Consider the following 16,598-nt stretch of genomic DNA (forward strand, 5'->3'; position numbering starts at 1 on the left):
CTCGTGTCTGTCATACAACGGTACCAGCGTTTTAGTTATTCTGTTCCTCTGACAGGGCAGAACAACGAAAACACCAACGCAGGTGTGAACCGGGTCTAAGACTATGTTCACATTCGTGTCTGTCATACAACGGTACCGGCGTTTTAGTTCTGCTCCTCTGACGGAACAGAACAACGAAAACACCAACGCAGGTGTCTAAGGCTATGTTCACATCTGTGCTGGAGGTTCCTCTACCACAGATTCCATCAGATTTGACAGGAAAAATAGTGCTGTTTTTCTAGTCAAAAGCTCGGACACCTTGGCAGAACCCGACGGAGCCCATTAGTCAATGGAGTCCGCCCAGCACCAGTGTCATCCGTTGGGTGAAAAATCCAGCTATGCGTCGTAGTTTCCGTTATAAACAAAAACCACGACTCAAGTGTGAACAGAGCTGTGGCCCTCCAGATTTTGCAAAACTACAACTCCCAGCATGCCCTGGCAGATTATAGGTTTTAGGTAGGGCTGGGCGATTGATCAAATTAATTAGTTCAATTCGCCCCCAAGAGCTCTCACAATTCCGTTTTTTAACAGAATCGTTGAATCGATTCTGTAGTGGCGCCGTCGCACCGAGCTGCAGAAGGAAGCTCCGTCCCGCCACTTCCTGGTCCTCCCCGTTCTGTCTCTGCTTCCCCATGGAACTGCTGTTCTGTAGTGAACACAATGATACAGTACGGAACAGCAGTTCCATGGAGAAGTAGAGACTCCTAGTATATAGCCACACCGACCCGCTGTAGATACAACCCACCTTGCATATCCCACCCCCCTCCTTGTAGATCGCAGTACCCCCTCCCTTGTAGATCGCAGCACCCCCCTCTTGTTGATTGCGCTGCTGTAGCTCCCACTAGGAGCTGAATCCCCGGCCAAAGCGTCGGCAATCTCTGGCTGGAGATTCAGCTCCTAGTGGCAGCTACAGCGGCGTGATCAAGAAGGAAGGGGGGTTGCGATCCAGAAGGGAGGGGGTTTCGATCTACAAGGGAGGAGGTGCTGCGATCTACTAGGGGGGTGGGGTGCTATCTGCTAGGGGTGTGGCACTATCTACATGGGCACTGTGGCACTATATTGGGGGGTGGCACTATGTGGGCACTATCATTACATGTGGGCACTGGCACTGTCATTACATGTGGGCACTGTGGCACTGCATGAGGGCACTATCTACATGGGCACTGTGGCACTATATTGGGGGGTGGCACTATGTGGGCACTGTCATTACATGTGGGCACTGGCACTGTCATTACATGTGGGCACTGTGGCACTGCATGAGGGCACTGTGGCACTATATGTGGGCACTGGCACTATATGTGGGCACTGTGGCATTATGTGGGCACTATCTATTGGGACATTATGGCACTATCTACATGGGCACTGTGGCACTATGTCACTATATGTGAGCACTGTGGCACTAACTACAGGGACATTGCAGCACTATCTACATGGGCACTGTGGCACTATATGTGGGCACTGTGGCACTATCCACAGGGACATTGTGGCACTATATACATGGGCACTGTGGTGTTCTCAGGGGATTGGGACAAAAAACCCTGACAAATGAAATTCATCTTTTTTTTTTGTTAACGGCCATGAAAAGCGGAAAATCGGACTGGAAATGGATGAGCATTTGGAGACACTGATGCAAAATAGACATGAAAAACTGACAATTGATGAGTTTTTTTGTGGCCATTTTTTTTCACTGTCGTGTAGCTGTAGCCTAAATGACTATGATGCCAGGAGTCTCGTTCACATGTACCGTGGTCGGGCTGGGAAATCCGGAGGACACACGGACATTTCTCCAAATGTATTTATGATAAAAAAGAGCAGAGGTTAAAAGTTGTGAGTTACGTACAATAATTATAGCAATATATGTTAAAACGTTATTTATATAAAGAAAATTTCTTAAATTATCTCTTGGTATTACTGTTAAATAAACAGAAAAAAATAAGAAAATCGAGATTCAAATCAAAAATCACTCAAAGTGTTGAAGAAAAAAAAATCTAGATTTTATTTTTGGGCAAAATCGCCCAGCCCTAGTTTTAGGGCATGCTTAGAGTTGTAGTTGTGAAGCAGCCGGAGAGACGCTGCTCCCACAATGACATTTTATGGCATTCTAATCAGACACTCTATACAGGGGACCTGGGGGTCCAACCAAACTCACTGGGATTTTTCCATATCCCATTTATTTCAATGACTAGTGAGTGTACTCACATGGCTACATCTTCATGGGGAACAGGGCAACTCCAGTTTTGGGATAGGTGGAAGTTCCCTGTGGTTGGACTATTTTTTTGTCTATAAATTAAATTCATAGTGAAAAAAACTCTTTAATAAATCTAGTAACTTGCTCCAGGGAGTGTCTGTCTTATTGATAACTGCATACTAGCACATATTCTCATACTGTAGATGCATAAAAAGTGGGTCATTCATACATTGGAAGAAATGGACTAATGTAATTACAGACAGGAGAATAGCTTCTCAGTCGCACCAATTGTGAATGATTTATGATTGCCATTCAGAAAAATGGCGCTGAACAACAGCTCAATGACTTTCACATTGTTGGGCTGAGGGCACCATTGATGACAAAGTAGTCACCTTCCTGACAATCCAATTATTCTAGTATTTTACACGTTGCCCAAGGTCCACAAGAGACTTCACAAACCTCTGGGACGCCCTATGGTGGCATCGACAGACTCCGTATTGTCACCCCTTTTCCTGCTACTGGAGTAGATTCTCACCCCCCTGGTTAAATGTATAAAATCATTCCTACTTGACGTGTTTTATTTTTTTTAAAGTAATTAGGGATATTAATATTGTCGCACCAGGAGATATTATAGTTGCATTTGATGTGATGAGTTTATATACGCCCACTGAACATCAGTAGGGTTTCAATGCAGTCCAAAAGATGTTGTCTTTGGGTGATACGGATGATAAGGTCATTTCCCTTTGTATTGATTAACTGACACTAGTTTTGAAGGAGAACTTTTTTATTTCAGGATGACTTTTATTTACAAAGGCAAGATACTGCAATGGGGTCAAATTTGGCCGCCAATATGCACCATATTCAAACTTCTATATGGTAAACTTTGAAGAGGAATATCTTTACAAATGCATTTTTTATGCAGTATTCAAAGGTTTGGAATTGCTATATTGATTATGTCTATTGCATATGGAAGGGGGGAGGCTACACAGGACTCCTTGGAGGCTATTTGGCCCAAACTGTAATTTGTGATCCATTTCGATATCCATACTATTAGTGTAATGATGGGGGTAGGGAAACGGACAAGTGAGCCCTAATCTACCCGCCACTCTGTCCCTGCCTACTTGCAATGACCCGCCCTAGGCAACGGGGTACAACTGGGCGGCGGTCCCTACGCTCAGTAAGTGCACGAGACAAACAGACAAGGGTACACAAAGCTAAGGGAAATGGGGCAGTTGCCCACGGCAACACCGTGAGCAACAAGAGTGGTGAACGAGCCGAGTCAAACCAGGAGTGCACGAGGTACCAAACGCAGAGCAGGAGAGTAGTCAGTAAGCCAGTGTCAGTATGGAGCAGGATCAAATAGTAAGAAGCTGTAGCTGGGCCAGGAAACCACACGAGAAGAATCACAAGCAAAGGAGGAACAGGAAAGGCAGGTATAAATAGACAGAGGGCGGGAGCTAGCTCCGTCTGGCCAGGCTGCGATAGGCTCTCCCACTCCTAAGCCTGCCATCCTGAGTGGTGGAAGATGGAGTCAGTCTCAGAGACATAGACTCAGGTGCAGACTGATTACCTATGGGCGTATCCACAGAAGTTGTGCCTGGCAGATCCTTTACAGTACCCCCCCTTTTATGAGGGGCCACCGGACCCTTTCTAAGTGGACCTGGTTTATTGGGGAAACGAAGGTGGAACTTCCTGACAAATACCCCAGCGTGAACATCCCGGGCGGGTACCCAAGTCCTCTCCTCAGGCTTGTATCCTCTCCAATGGACCAGGTACTGAAGGGAGCCTTGGACCATATTGCTGTCCACAATCTTGGCCACCTCGAATTCCACCCCCTCAGGGGTGAGAACAGGAACAGGAGGTTTCCTCGAGGGAGCCAAGGACAGGGAGCAGCGTTTAAGGAGGGAGGCATGAAACACGTCGTGTATTCGAAAAGATGGGGGCAACTCCAGTCGGTAGGAGACAGGATTGAGGACTTCAATGACCTTATACGGCCCAATAAACCGGGGAGCAAACTTCTTGGACGGGACCTTAAGGCGCAAGTTCCTAGACGATAACCACACCAGATCCCCGACCATAAACAAGGGGTTAGCAGAACGTCTTCTATCAGCCTGAGTTTTTTGAATGCTCTGGGACGCCTCTAGGTTCTTCTGAACCTGGGCCCAGACTGTGCACAGTTCCCGATGAACGACCTCTACCTCGGGATTGTTGGAACTACCAGGTGAAACGGAGGAGAACCGTGGATTAAACCCAAAATTACAGAAAAAGGGGGAGACCCCTGACGAATTACTGACCCGGTTATTAAGGGAAAATTCGGCGAGGGGAATGAATGAGACCCAATCATATTGACAGTCAGAGATAAAACACCTTAAATATTGTTCTAGAGATTGATTAGTCCTCTCAGTTTGGCCATTAGTTTCAGGATGGAAGGCAGAGGAGAAGGACAGATCAATCTCCAACTTTTTACAGAAGGCTCTCCAAAACAATGAAACAAATTGTACCCCTCTGTCCGAAACAATATTGACAGGGACCCCATGGAGACGCAGGATGTGTTTGACAAACAAGGTAGCTAACGTCTTGGCATTGGGTAGTTTCTTGAGGGGCACAAAGTGGCACATCTTACTGAAGCGGTCTACTACAACCCACACCACCGACTTGCCTTGAGATGGAGGCAAATCGGTGATAAAATCCATGGAGATATGGGTCCAAGGTCTCTGGGGAATGGGCAAAGAACGTAGTAAGCCCGCTGGTCGGGACCTGGGAGTCTTGGACCTAGCACAAACCTCACAAGCAGCGACGTAGGCCTTAACGTCTTTAGGCAACCCAGGCCACCAATAGTTTCTGGCAATGAGGTGTTTGGTACCCAGGACGCCTGGATGACCAGATAGTGCGGAGTCATGATTTTCCCTAAGTACCCTTAGCCGGAATTGCAGGGGAACAAACAGCTTATCCTCAGGAAGGTTCCCGGGAGCTGAACCTTGATCAGCCGCAATTTCAGAGACTAAATCAGAATCAATAGAAGAAATGATTATACCAGGAGGCAAAATACAAGCAGGATCTTCCTCCGAAGGAGGGCTGGCCATGAAGCTACGCGACAGTGCATCGGCCTTAATATTTTTAGACCCAGCCCTATAAGTAACCAAAAAGTTGAATCTGGTAAAAAATAGCGCCCATCGAGCTTGTCTCGGGTTTAGCCTCCGGGCAGATTCTAGGAAAACCAGATTCTTGTGGTCGGTAAGGACCGTTACCTGGTGTCTAGCCCACTCCAGGAAGTGGCGCCACTCTTCAAATACCCATTTAATGGCTAAGAGTTTGCGGTTGCCAATATCATAGTTACTCTCAGTGGGCGAAAACTTCCTGGAGAAGTAGGCACAGGGACGGAGATGGGTGAGGGACCTGGTACCCTGGGACAAGACAGCCCCCACTCCCACCTCGGATGCGTCAACTTCCACGATAAATGGCTCCATTTGGTTGGGCTGAACTAACACCGGGGCCAAGATAAAGCACTTCTTATGGACCTCAAAAGCCTGGACAGCCTCAGGAGGCCAGTGGAGGAGATCAGCACCCTTGCGAGTGAGGTCCGTAAGAGGCTTAGCGATGACCGAGAAGTTAGCAATAAATCTGTAATAATTAGCGAACCCCAAGAAACACTGTAACGCCTTCAGGGAGGCAGGTTGGACCCATTCCGCCACAGCCTGGACCTTGGCGGGGTCCATGCGGAATTCATGAGGAGTGAGGATTTGACCCAAAAATGGTATCTCCTGTTCGCCAAACACACATTTTTCGGTTTTCGCAAACAGTTTGTTTTCCCGAAGGACCTGGAGCACCTTCCTGACATGCTCAATGTGGGAGGACCAGTCCTTGGAAAACACCAGTATGTCATCAAGGTACACTACAAGAAATACCCCCAGGTAATCTCTTAAAATCTCATTTATGAAATTCTGGAAGACCGCAGGAGCATTACACAACCCAAAGGGCATGACGAGGTATTCGAAATGACCTTCGGGCGTGTTAAACGCAGTCTTCCACTCATCCCCCTCTTTGATGCGGATAAGGTTATACGCCCCCCGTAGATCAAACTTAGAGAACCATTGGGCCCCCTGAACCTGATTAAAGAGATCAGGAATCAAAGGAAGGGGATACTGGTTCCTTACAGTGAACTTATTCAAGTTACGGTAGTCAATGCATGGCCTAAGACCACCATCCTTCTTCCCTACGAAGAAGAAGCCAGCACCTACCGGAGAAGTAGAGGGGCGAATGTAACCCTTGGCCAGGCATTCCTGGATATACTCTCTCATGGCTTCACGTTCGGGACAAGAAAGATTAAATATCCTACCCTTAGGGAGCTTAGCTCCTGGTACCAATTCGATAGCGCAATCATATTCTCTATGAGGAGGTAACACTTCGGAGGCCTCCTTAGAGAAAACATCAGCGAAGTCCTGAACAAACTCAGGTAGTGTGTTCACCTCCTTAGGGGGAGAAATAGAATTAACAGAAAAACATGACGTCAAGCATTCATTACCCCATTTGGTGAGCTCCCCAGTATTCCAGTCAAACATGGGATTATGCAACTGCAACCAGGGAAGGCCTAAAACCAAATCGGACGATAATCCCTGCATCAACAGTACAGAGCACTGCTCCAAATGCATGGAGCCAACAAGGAGTTCAAAAACAGGGGTATGCTGTGTAAAATAACCATTAGCAAGAGGAGTGGAGTCGATACCCACTACCGGGACAGGTTTAGGCAAATCAATCAAAGGCATAGCTAGAGACATAGCAAATTCCACAGACATGATATTAGCAGAAGACCCTGAATCCACGAAGGCACTGCCGGTAGCAGACCTACCACCAAAAGAGACCTGAAAGGGAAGCAAGATTTTATTACGTTTCATATTTACGGGAAATACCTGTGCGCCCAAGTGACCTCCCCGATGATCACTTAGGCGCGGAAGTTTTCCGGCTGCTTATTCTTACGCCTAGGACAGGTGTTCACTTGATGCTTGTCATCCTCACAATAGAAGCAGAGACCATTCTTCCTGCGGAACTCTCTACGTTGTCGGGGGGACAAGGTGGCCCCGAGTTGCATAGGTACCTCCGAGTCTTCCGTGGAAGAGCGAAGCAACGGGACCTCAGGAGGCATCATGGGGGAGTCAGAGGGGAAAACACAAAAACGTTCAAGTTGTCGTTCCCTGAGACGTCGGTCAAGTCGTACCGCTAAAGCCATAACCTGGTCTAGGGAGTCAGAAGAGGGATAACTAACTAGCAGGTCTTTCAGGGCGTTCGACAGACCCAACCTAAACTGGCATCTTAAGGCAGGGTCATTCCACCGAGAAGCTACGCACCACTTCCTAAAGTCAGAACAATACTCCTCAACAGGTCTCTTACCCTGACGTAAGGTCACCAGCTGACTCTCGGCAAAGGCAGTCCTGTCAGTCTCGTCATAAATGAGTCCGAGAGCAGAAAAGAAACAATCAACGGAGGAAAGTTCAGGGGCGTCAGGAGCCAAGGAGAAGGCCCACTCTTGGGGCCCTTCCTGGAGCCGGGACATAATTATATCCACCCGCTGGCTCTCAGAACCTGAGGAGTGAGGCTTTAAGCGAAAGTAGAGCCTAGAACTCTCCCGCAAGGAGAGAAAAGTCCTCCGGTCCCCTGAGAACCGGTCAGGCAACTTGAGGTGGGGTTCAAGAGGTGAGGTGATGGGCACTACCATGGTAGCGTCAGGCTGGTTGACCCTCTGAGCCAGGGCCTGGACCTGTAGAGAGAGACACCCTGCATTTGCTGGGCCAGGGTCTCAAGGGGGTCCATAGTAGTGACAGGGACCAGGGTAGACTAGGTATATGGGCTTGTGATTATGTAATGATGGGGGTAGGGAAACGGACAAGTGAGCCCTAATCTACCCGCCACTCTGTCCCTGCCTACTTGCAACGACCCGCCCTAGGCGACGGGGTACAACTGGGCGGCGGTCCCTACGCTCAGTAAGTGCACGAGACAAACAGACAAGGGTACACAAATCTAAGGGAAATGGGGCAGTTGCCCACGGCAACACCGTGAGCAACAAGAGTGGTGAACGAGCCGAGTCAAACCAGGAGTGCACGAGGTACCAAACGCAGAGCTGGAGAGTAGTCAGTAAGCCAGGGTCAGTTTGGAGCAGGATCAAATAGTAAGAAGCTGTAGCTGGGCCAGGAAACCACACGAGAAGAATCACAAGCAAAGGAGGAACAGGAAAGGCAGGTATAAATAGACAGAGGGCGGGAGCTAGCTCCGTCTGGCCAGGCTGCAATAGGCTCTCCCACTCCTAAGCCTGCCATCCTGAGTGGTGGAAGATGGAGTCAGTCTCAGAGACATAGACTCAGGTGCAGACTTATTACCTATGGGCGTATCCACAGAAGTTGTGCCTGGCAGATCCTTTACAATTAGAATTATTTTTTTTAGATACACAGGTGTCCAAGGATTTGTGTAATGATGGGGTAGGGAGACAGACAGGTGAGCCCTAATCTACCCGCCACTCAGTCCCTGCCTACTTGCAACGACCCGCCCTAGGCGACGGGGTACAACTGGGCGACGGTCCCTACACTCAATAGGTGCATGACAGACAAACAGACAGGGGTACACAGAAGCCGGTGAAATGGGGAAGTTGCCCACGGGAACAGAGCAACAAGCGAGGTGAACGAGCCGAGTCAAACCTGGAGTGAACGAGGTACAAAACGCAGAGCAGAAGAGTGGTCAGTAAAGCCAAGGTCAATAACAAGCAGAGGGTCAGTAGTTCAAGAAGCTGCAGCAGGGCCAAGAAACCAGCAGAGAAGAATCACAAGCAAAGGAGGAACAGGAAAGGCAGGTATAAATAGACAGAGGGCAGGAGCTAGCTCCGTCTGGCCAGGCTGTGATAGGCTCTCCCACTCCTAAGCCTGCCATCCTGAGTGGTGGAAGATGGAGTCAGTCTCACAGACATAGAAGCAGGTGCAGACTGATTACCTATGGGCGTTGACACAGAAGCTGTGTCTGGCAGATCCTTTACAGTACCCCCCTTTTATGAGGGGCCACCGGATGCTTTCTAGGTGGACCTGGTTTATTGGGGAAATGAAGGTGGAACCTCCTGACCAATACCCCAGCGTGAACATACCGGGCGGGTACCCAAGTCCTCTCCTCCGGCCCGTATCCTCTCCAATGGACCAGGTACTGGAGGGAGCCTTGGACCATCCTGCTGTCCACAATCTTGGCCACCTCGAATTCTACCCCCTCAGGGGTGAGAACAGGGACCGGAGGTTTCCTCGAGGGAGCCAAGGATGGGGAGCAGCGTTTAAGGAGGGAGGCATGAAACATGTCGTGTACTCGAAAAGACGGGGGCAACTCCAGTCGGAAGGAGACAGGGTTGAGGACTTCAATGACCTTGTACGGCCCTATAAACCGGGGAGCAAACTTCTTGGACGGGACTTTAAGGCGCAAGTTCTTTGACGATAGCCACACCAGATCCCCGACCACAAACAAGGGGTTAGCAGAACGTCTTCTATCTGCCTGAGTCTTTTGTATGTTCTGGGACGCCTCTAGGTTCTTCTGAACCTGGGCCCAGACTGTGCACAGTTCCCGATGAACGACCTCTACCTCGGGATTGTTGGAACTACCAGGTGAAACGGAGGAGAACCGTGGATTAAATCCAAAATTACAGAAAAAGGGGGAGACCCCTGACGAGTTACTGACCCGGTTATTAAGGGAAAATTCGGCGAGGGGAATGAATGAGACCCAATCATATTGACAGTCAGAGATAAAGCACCTTAAATATTGTTCTAGAGACTGATTAGTCCTCTCAGTTTGGCCATTAGTTTCAGGATGGAAGGCAGAGGAGAAGGACAGATCAATCTCCAACTTTTTACAGAAGGCTCTCCAAAACAATGAAACAAATTGTACCCCTCTGTCAGAAACAATATTGACAGGGACCCCATGGAGACGCAGGATGTGTTTGACAAACAAGGTAGCTAATGTCTTGGCATTGGGTAGTTTCTTGAGGGGCACAAAGTGGCACATCTTACTGAAGCGGTCTACTACAACCCACACCACCGACTTGCCTTGAGATGGAGGCAAATCGGTAATAAAATCCATGGAGATATGGGTCCAAGGTCTCTGGGGAATGGGCAAAGAACATAGTAAGCCCGCTGGTCGGGGCCTGGGAGTCTTGGACCTAGCACAAACTTCACAAGCGGCGACGTAGGCCTTAACGTCTTTAGGCAACCCAGGCCACCAATAGTTTCTGGCAATGAGGTGCTTGGTACCCAGGATGCCTGGATGACCAGATAGTGTGGAGTCATGATTTTCCCTAAGTACCCTTAGCCGGAATTGCAGGGGAACAAACAACTTGTTCTCAGGAAGGTTCCCGGGAGCTGAACCTTGATCAGCCGCAATTTCAGAGACTAAATCAGAATCAATAGAGGAAATTATTATACCTGGAGGCAAAACACAAGCAGGATCTTCCTCCAAAGGAGGGCTGGCCATGAAGCTACGCGACAGTGCATCAGCCTTAATATTTTTAGACCCAGCCCTACCCTTAGGGAGCTTAGCTCCTGGTACCAAATCAATTGCGTGATCGTATTCTCTATGAGGAGGTAACACTTCGGAGGCCTCTTTAGAGAAAACATCAGCAAAGTCCTGAACAAACTCAGGTAGAGTGTTCACCTCCTCAGGGGGAGAAATAGAATTAACAGAAAAACATGACGTCATGCATTTATTACCCCATTTGGTAAGATCCCCAGTATTCCAGTCAAACGTGGGATTATGCAACTGCAACCAGGGAAGGCCTAAAACCAAATCGGACGATAATCCCTGCCTCACCAGTACAGAGCACTGCTCCAAATGCATGGAGCCAACAAGGAGTTCAAAAACAGGGGTATTGTAAAGGATCTGCCAGGCACAACTTCTGTGTATACGCCCATAGGTAATCAGTCTGCACCTGAGTCTATGTCTCTGAAACTGACTCCAGCTTCCACCACTCAGGATTGCAGACTTAGGAGTGGGAGAGCCTATCGCAGCCTGGCCAGACGGAGCTAGCTCCCGCCATCTGTCTATTTATACCTGCCTTTCCTGTTCCTCCTTTGCTTGTGATTCTTCTCGTGTGGTTTCCTGGCCCAGCTACAGCTTCTGACTATTTGATCCTGCTCCATACTGACCCTGGCTTTCTGACTACTCTCCTGCCCTGCGTTTGGTACCTCGTGCACTCCTGGTTTGACTCGGCTCGTTCACCACTCTTATTGCTCACGGTGTTGCCGTGGGCAACTGCCCCATTTCCCTTTGCTTTGTGTTCCCTTGTCTGTTTGTCTCTTGCACTTACTGAGCGTAGGGACCGCCGCCCAGTTGTACCCCGTCGCCTAGGGCGGGTCGTTGCAACTAGGCAGGGACAGAGTGGCGGGTAGATTAGGGCTCACTTGTCCGTTTCCCTACCCCCGTTATTACATAATCACAAGCCCATATACCTAGTGTCTGGGGTATTGGTCAGGAGGTTCCACCTTCGTTTCCCCAATAAACCAGGTCCACTTAGAAAGGGTCCGGTGGCCCCTCATAAAAGGGGGGGTACTGTAAAGGATCTGCCAGGCACAACTTCTGTGTATACGCCCATAGGTAATCAGTCTGCACCTGAGTCTATGTCTCTGAGACTGACTCCAGCTTCCACCACTCAGGATGGCAGGCTTAGGAGTGGGAGAGCCTATCGCAGCCTGGCCAGACGGAGCTAGCTCCCGCCCTCTGTCTATTTATACCTGCCTTTCCTGTTCCTCCTTTGCTTGTGATTCTTCTCGTGTGGTTTCCTGGCCCAGCTACAGCTTCTGACTATTTGATCCTGCTCCATACTGACCCTGGCTTTCTGACTACTCTCCTGCTCTGCGTTTGGTACCTCGTGCACTCCTGGTTTGACTCGGCTCGTTCACCACTCTTGTTGCTCACGGTGTTGCCGTGGGCAACTGCCCCATTTCCCTTTGCTTTGTGTTCCCTTGTCTGTTTGTCTCTTGCACTTACTGAGCATAGGGACCGCCGCCCAGTTGTACCCTGTCGCCTAGGGCGGGTCGTTGCAAGTAGGAAGGGACAGAGTGGCGGGTAGATTAGGGCTCACTTGTCCGTTTCCCTACCCCCGTCATTACAGGTATGCTGTGTAAAATAACCATTAGCAAGAGGAGTGGAGTCGATACCCACTACCGGGACAGGTTTAGGCAAATCAATCAATGCCATAGCTAGAGACAAAGCAAATTCCACAGACATAATATTAGCAGAAGACCCTGAATCCACGAAGGCACTGCCGGTAGCAAACCTACCACCAAAAGAGACCTGAAAGGGAAGCAAGATTTTATTATGTTTCATCTTTACGGGAAATACCTGTGCGCCCAAGTGACCTGCCCGATGATCACTTAGGCGTGGAAGGTCCTCCGACTGGTTATTCTTACGCCTAGGACATTTGTTCACTTGATGCTTGTCATCCCCACAGTAGAAGCAGAGACCATTCTTCCTGCGGAACTCTCTACGTTGTTGGGGGTACACGGAGGCCCCGAGTTGCATAGGTACCTCCGAGTCTTCCGTGGAAGAACAAAGCAACGGAACCTCGGGAGGCATCATGGGGGAGTCAGAAGAGAAAACACAAAAACGTTCAAGTCGTCGTTCCCTGAGACGTCGGTCAAGTCGTACCGCTAAAGCCATAACCTGATCTAGGGAGTCAGAAGAGGGATAGCTAACTAGCAGGTCTTTCAGGGCGTTCGACAGACCCAATCTAAACTGGCACCTTAAGGCAGGGTCGTTCCACCGAAAAGCTACACACCACTTCCTAAAGTCAGAACAATACTCCTCAACAGGTCTCTTACCCTGACGTAAGGTCACCAGCTGACTCTCTGCAAAGGCAGTCTTGTCAGTCTCGTCATAAATGAGCACGAGAGCAGAAAATAAAAGATCAACGGAGGAAAGTTCAGGGGCGTCAGGAACCAAGGAGAAGGCCCATTCTTGGGGCCCGTCCTGGAGCCGGGACATAATTATACCCACCCGCTGGCTCTCAGAACCTAAGGAGTGGGGCTTTTAGCGAAAATAGAGCCTACAACTCTCTCGAAAGGAGAAAAAAGTCTTCCGGTCCCCTGAGAACCGGTCAGGCAACTTGAGGTGGGGTTCAAGAGGTGAGGTGAGGGGCACTATCAGGGTAGCATCAGGCTGGTTGTCCCTCTGAGCCAGGGCCTGGACCTGTAGGGAGAGGCCCTGCATTTGCTGAGCCAGGGTCTCAAGGGGGTCCATAGAGTGTCAGGGACAAGGGTAGACTAGGTATATGGGCTTGTGATTATGTAATGATGGGGTAGGGAGACAGACAGGTGAGCCCTAATCTACCCGCCACTCAGTCCCTGCCTACTTGCAACGACCCGCCCTAGGCGACGGGGTACAACTGGGCGACGGTCCCTACACTCGATAGGTGCACGACAGACAAACAGACAGGGGTACACAGAAGCCGGGGAAATGGGGAAGTTGCCCACGGGAACACCGTGAGCAACAAGCGAGGTGAACGAGCCGAGTCAAACCTGGAGTGAACGAGGTACAAAACGCAGAGCAGAAGAGTGGTCAGTAAAGCCAAGGTCAATAACAAGCAGAGGGTCAGTAGTTCAAAAGCTGCAGCAGGGCCAGGAAACCAGCAGAGAAGAATCACAAGCAAAGGAGGAACAGGAAAGGCAGGTATAAATAGACAGAGGGCAGGAGCTAGCTCCGTCTGGCCAGGCTGTGATAGGCTCTCCCACTCCTAAACCTGCCATCCTGAGTGGTGGAAGATGGAGTCAGTCTCACAGACATAGAAGCAGGTGCAGACTGATTACCTATGGGCGTTGACACAGAAGCTGTGTCTGGTAGATCCTTTACAATTTGTCTGGCCTTCTATCTACTAATCTTTTTTTAGTATGGACATAATAATCTCTTACATTTATCTTTTTCTAGTTTTCATTTTCTAGCCACAAAAAGGTCACTTCCCCGCTCACAATTTGAGCGCATGGCTGGGATTGTTGATAGTAAACCAATCAAACAGGTGAGACTACAGGAAATTAATAAAAAATTCACAGAAAGAGGGTATCCCCCCTAGCACAATAAAAGACTGCCAGACTACTGAACATCATTACAAGAAAGATTAGGGGAAAATAATTCCATTCGTCCATAGATATCACCCATTTGCTAATAAAGTTCAACATATCTGTAAAGGATCTGCCAGGCACAGCTTCGGGGTTAACTTCCTTAGGTAATCAGTCTTCACCTGAGTCTATCTCTCTGAGACTGACTCCAGCTTCCACCACTCAGGCTGGCAGGCTTAGGAGTGTGAGAGCCTATCGCAGCCTGGCCAGACTCAGCTAGCTCCCGCCCTCTGTCTATTTATACCTGCATTTCCTGTTCCTCCTTGCTTGTGATTCTTTCCGTGTGGTTTCCTGGCCCAGCTACAGCTCCTAACAATTTGATCCTGCTCCATTCTGACCCTGGCTTTCTGACTACTCTTCTGCTCTGCGTTTGGTACCTCGTGCTCTCCTGGTTTGACTTGGCTCGTTCACCACTCTGTTGCTCACGGTGTTGCCGTGGGCAACTGCCCCTTTCCCTTTGCTTTATATTCCCTTGTATGTTTTGTCTCGTGCACTTACTGAGCGTAGGGACCGCCGCCCAGTTGTACCCCGTCGCCTAGGGCGGGTCGTTGCAAGTAGGCAGGGACAGAGTGGCGAGTAGATTAGGGCTCACTTGTCCGTTTCTCTACCCCTATCATTACAATATCATACATAGTCATTGGCATCTATTGGGCAAGGCGTATTTCAGACTAGAGGAGTTTAAGACCCCTTTTCTACCATGTACTAGATGTCCCAAGAATCTTTGAAATGTTGATGGAAGCCGAAGAAGGTTCAACATTTAAATTACCCAAACAGCCTTTTTTATGTACTCAGAGGAAAAGTACTTTCCCTTGCCTACACTGCTTGCAGTGTTCAAATGTACAAAAGCGCGACAATGGCTTCCACCCTACACGGGAAAGCTTCCCTTTAGTAGGCTTTTTCACCTGTGATAGTAGCTACGTGGCGTACGTCTTTAAATGACCATGCAGTCTCATATATGTTGAGGAAACCACAACACGATATTTGAAACCACTTGTCGCAACATAAATCCACCATTCACTCTAAAAACCTTTTCTTACCTGTTCCTACTCACTTTTACAATTTCCAACATACCGTACCTGAGTTAAAATAAGGGTGGTGGTAGACTTAGTTCCTGTTCACACGGTGGACTTTGCGTGGCGGGATCCGTTGCAGAATCCACCGCAGAATTATTTATGCAATCGGCAGGAAGATTCCTCCTCCTATTGACTTCAATGGGAGGTTCGGGTGGAATCCGCCCAAAGATTGAGCAGGAAGCTTCTTTTTCCCACTAGCTGAAAAAAATCAGCTAGCTGGAAAAAGAAACGTCCGACTCCCATTGAAATGAATGGGAGGCAGAATTGTGAACAGGGCCCTAAGAGACTTAAAATTAGAGAGCCATTTAATTGAAATCACTTGAACCACGCGGTGTGAGTAGGGAATATGAAATCCATAGTTGTATTTAATCTGGCCTACTAAATATATATTGACTTTGGGTTTTTTACCTTGGTGATTAGTACACTTTAAACCCGTTAGTGACCGCCAATACGTCTTTTCATGGCGGGCATTAACATGCTTTATTCCAATGCATATGCCTTTTCACAGCGCTGCCTCGGAATAAATAAACAGCGCCGGGAGCAGTTAAATCTCCCTGTTCTCAGCTAACAGAGGTAATTGAGAGCAGGGAGCAGACCTGCTCGTACAGGCGAGTTTCGATAACAGTATCGATCTCGCTCGTTTAACCCCTCAGATGCGGCGCTCAATAGCGAGCGCCGCATCTGACTGGTTTTGGAGAGAGAGAGGGAGCTGCCTCTAACCCCACCGGCATCCTGCGATTAGATCGCAGGGTGCCGGTGTTTTTGATGCCCCCGGGTCTGCCTTTAGTTAATGCCTGCTATGCCATGGCTCCCCTAGTGGGACTAGTAAGAAAGTTAAAAAAAAAAGTTTAATAAAGTTAATAATAAAAAGAATAAGTGAAAAAAAAAATGAAAAACCCACCTTTTTCCCCATACAAAATGCTTGATTATTAAAAAAAAAAAGTTACACATATTTGGTTCGTAACTACCCCAACTATAAAGTTATTACATTAATTAACCCGCTCGGCGAACCCTGTAAAAAATAAAATGAAAAACAAAGCAATAATTGCTGGTTTTCTGTGAAACCTGCCTGTAACGTCCGTGGTCGCTGACCACAAACTCCTCCCATCCTGTCGACGCCCTTCTCTCCAGAGATGTCTGCACATGCGGCCGTCCTTTTCAGCAGCCACCACTAGGGTG

Source organism: Rhinoderma darwinii, chromosome 1 (assembly GCF_050947455.1).
Source record: "Rhinoderma darwinii isolate aRhiDar2 chromosome 1, aRhiDar2.hap1, whole genome shotgun sequence".
Lineage (NCBI taxonomy): Eukaryota > Metazoa > Chordata > Amphibia > Anura > Rhinodermatidae > Rhinoderma > Rhinoderma darwinii.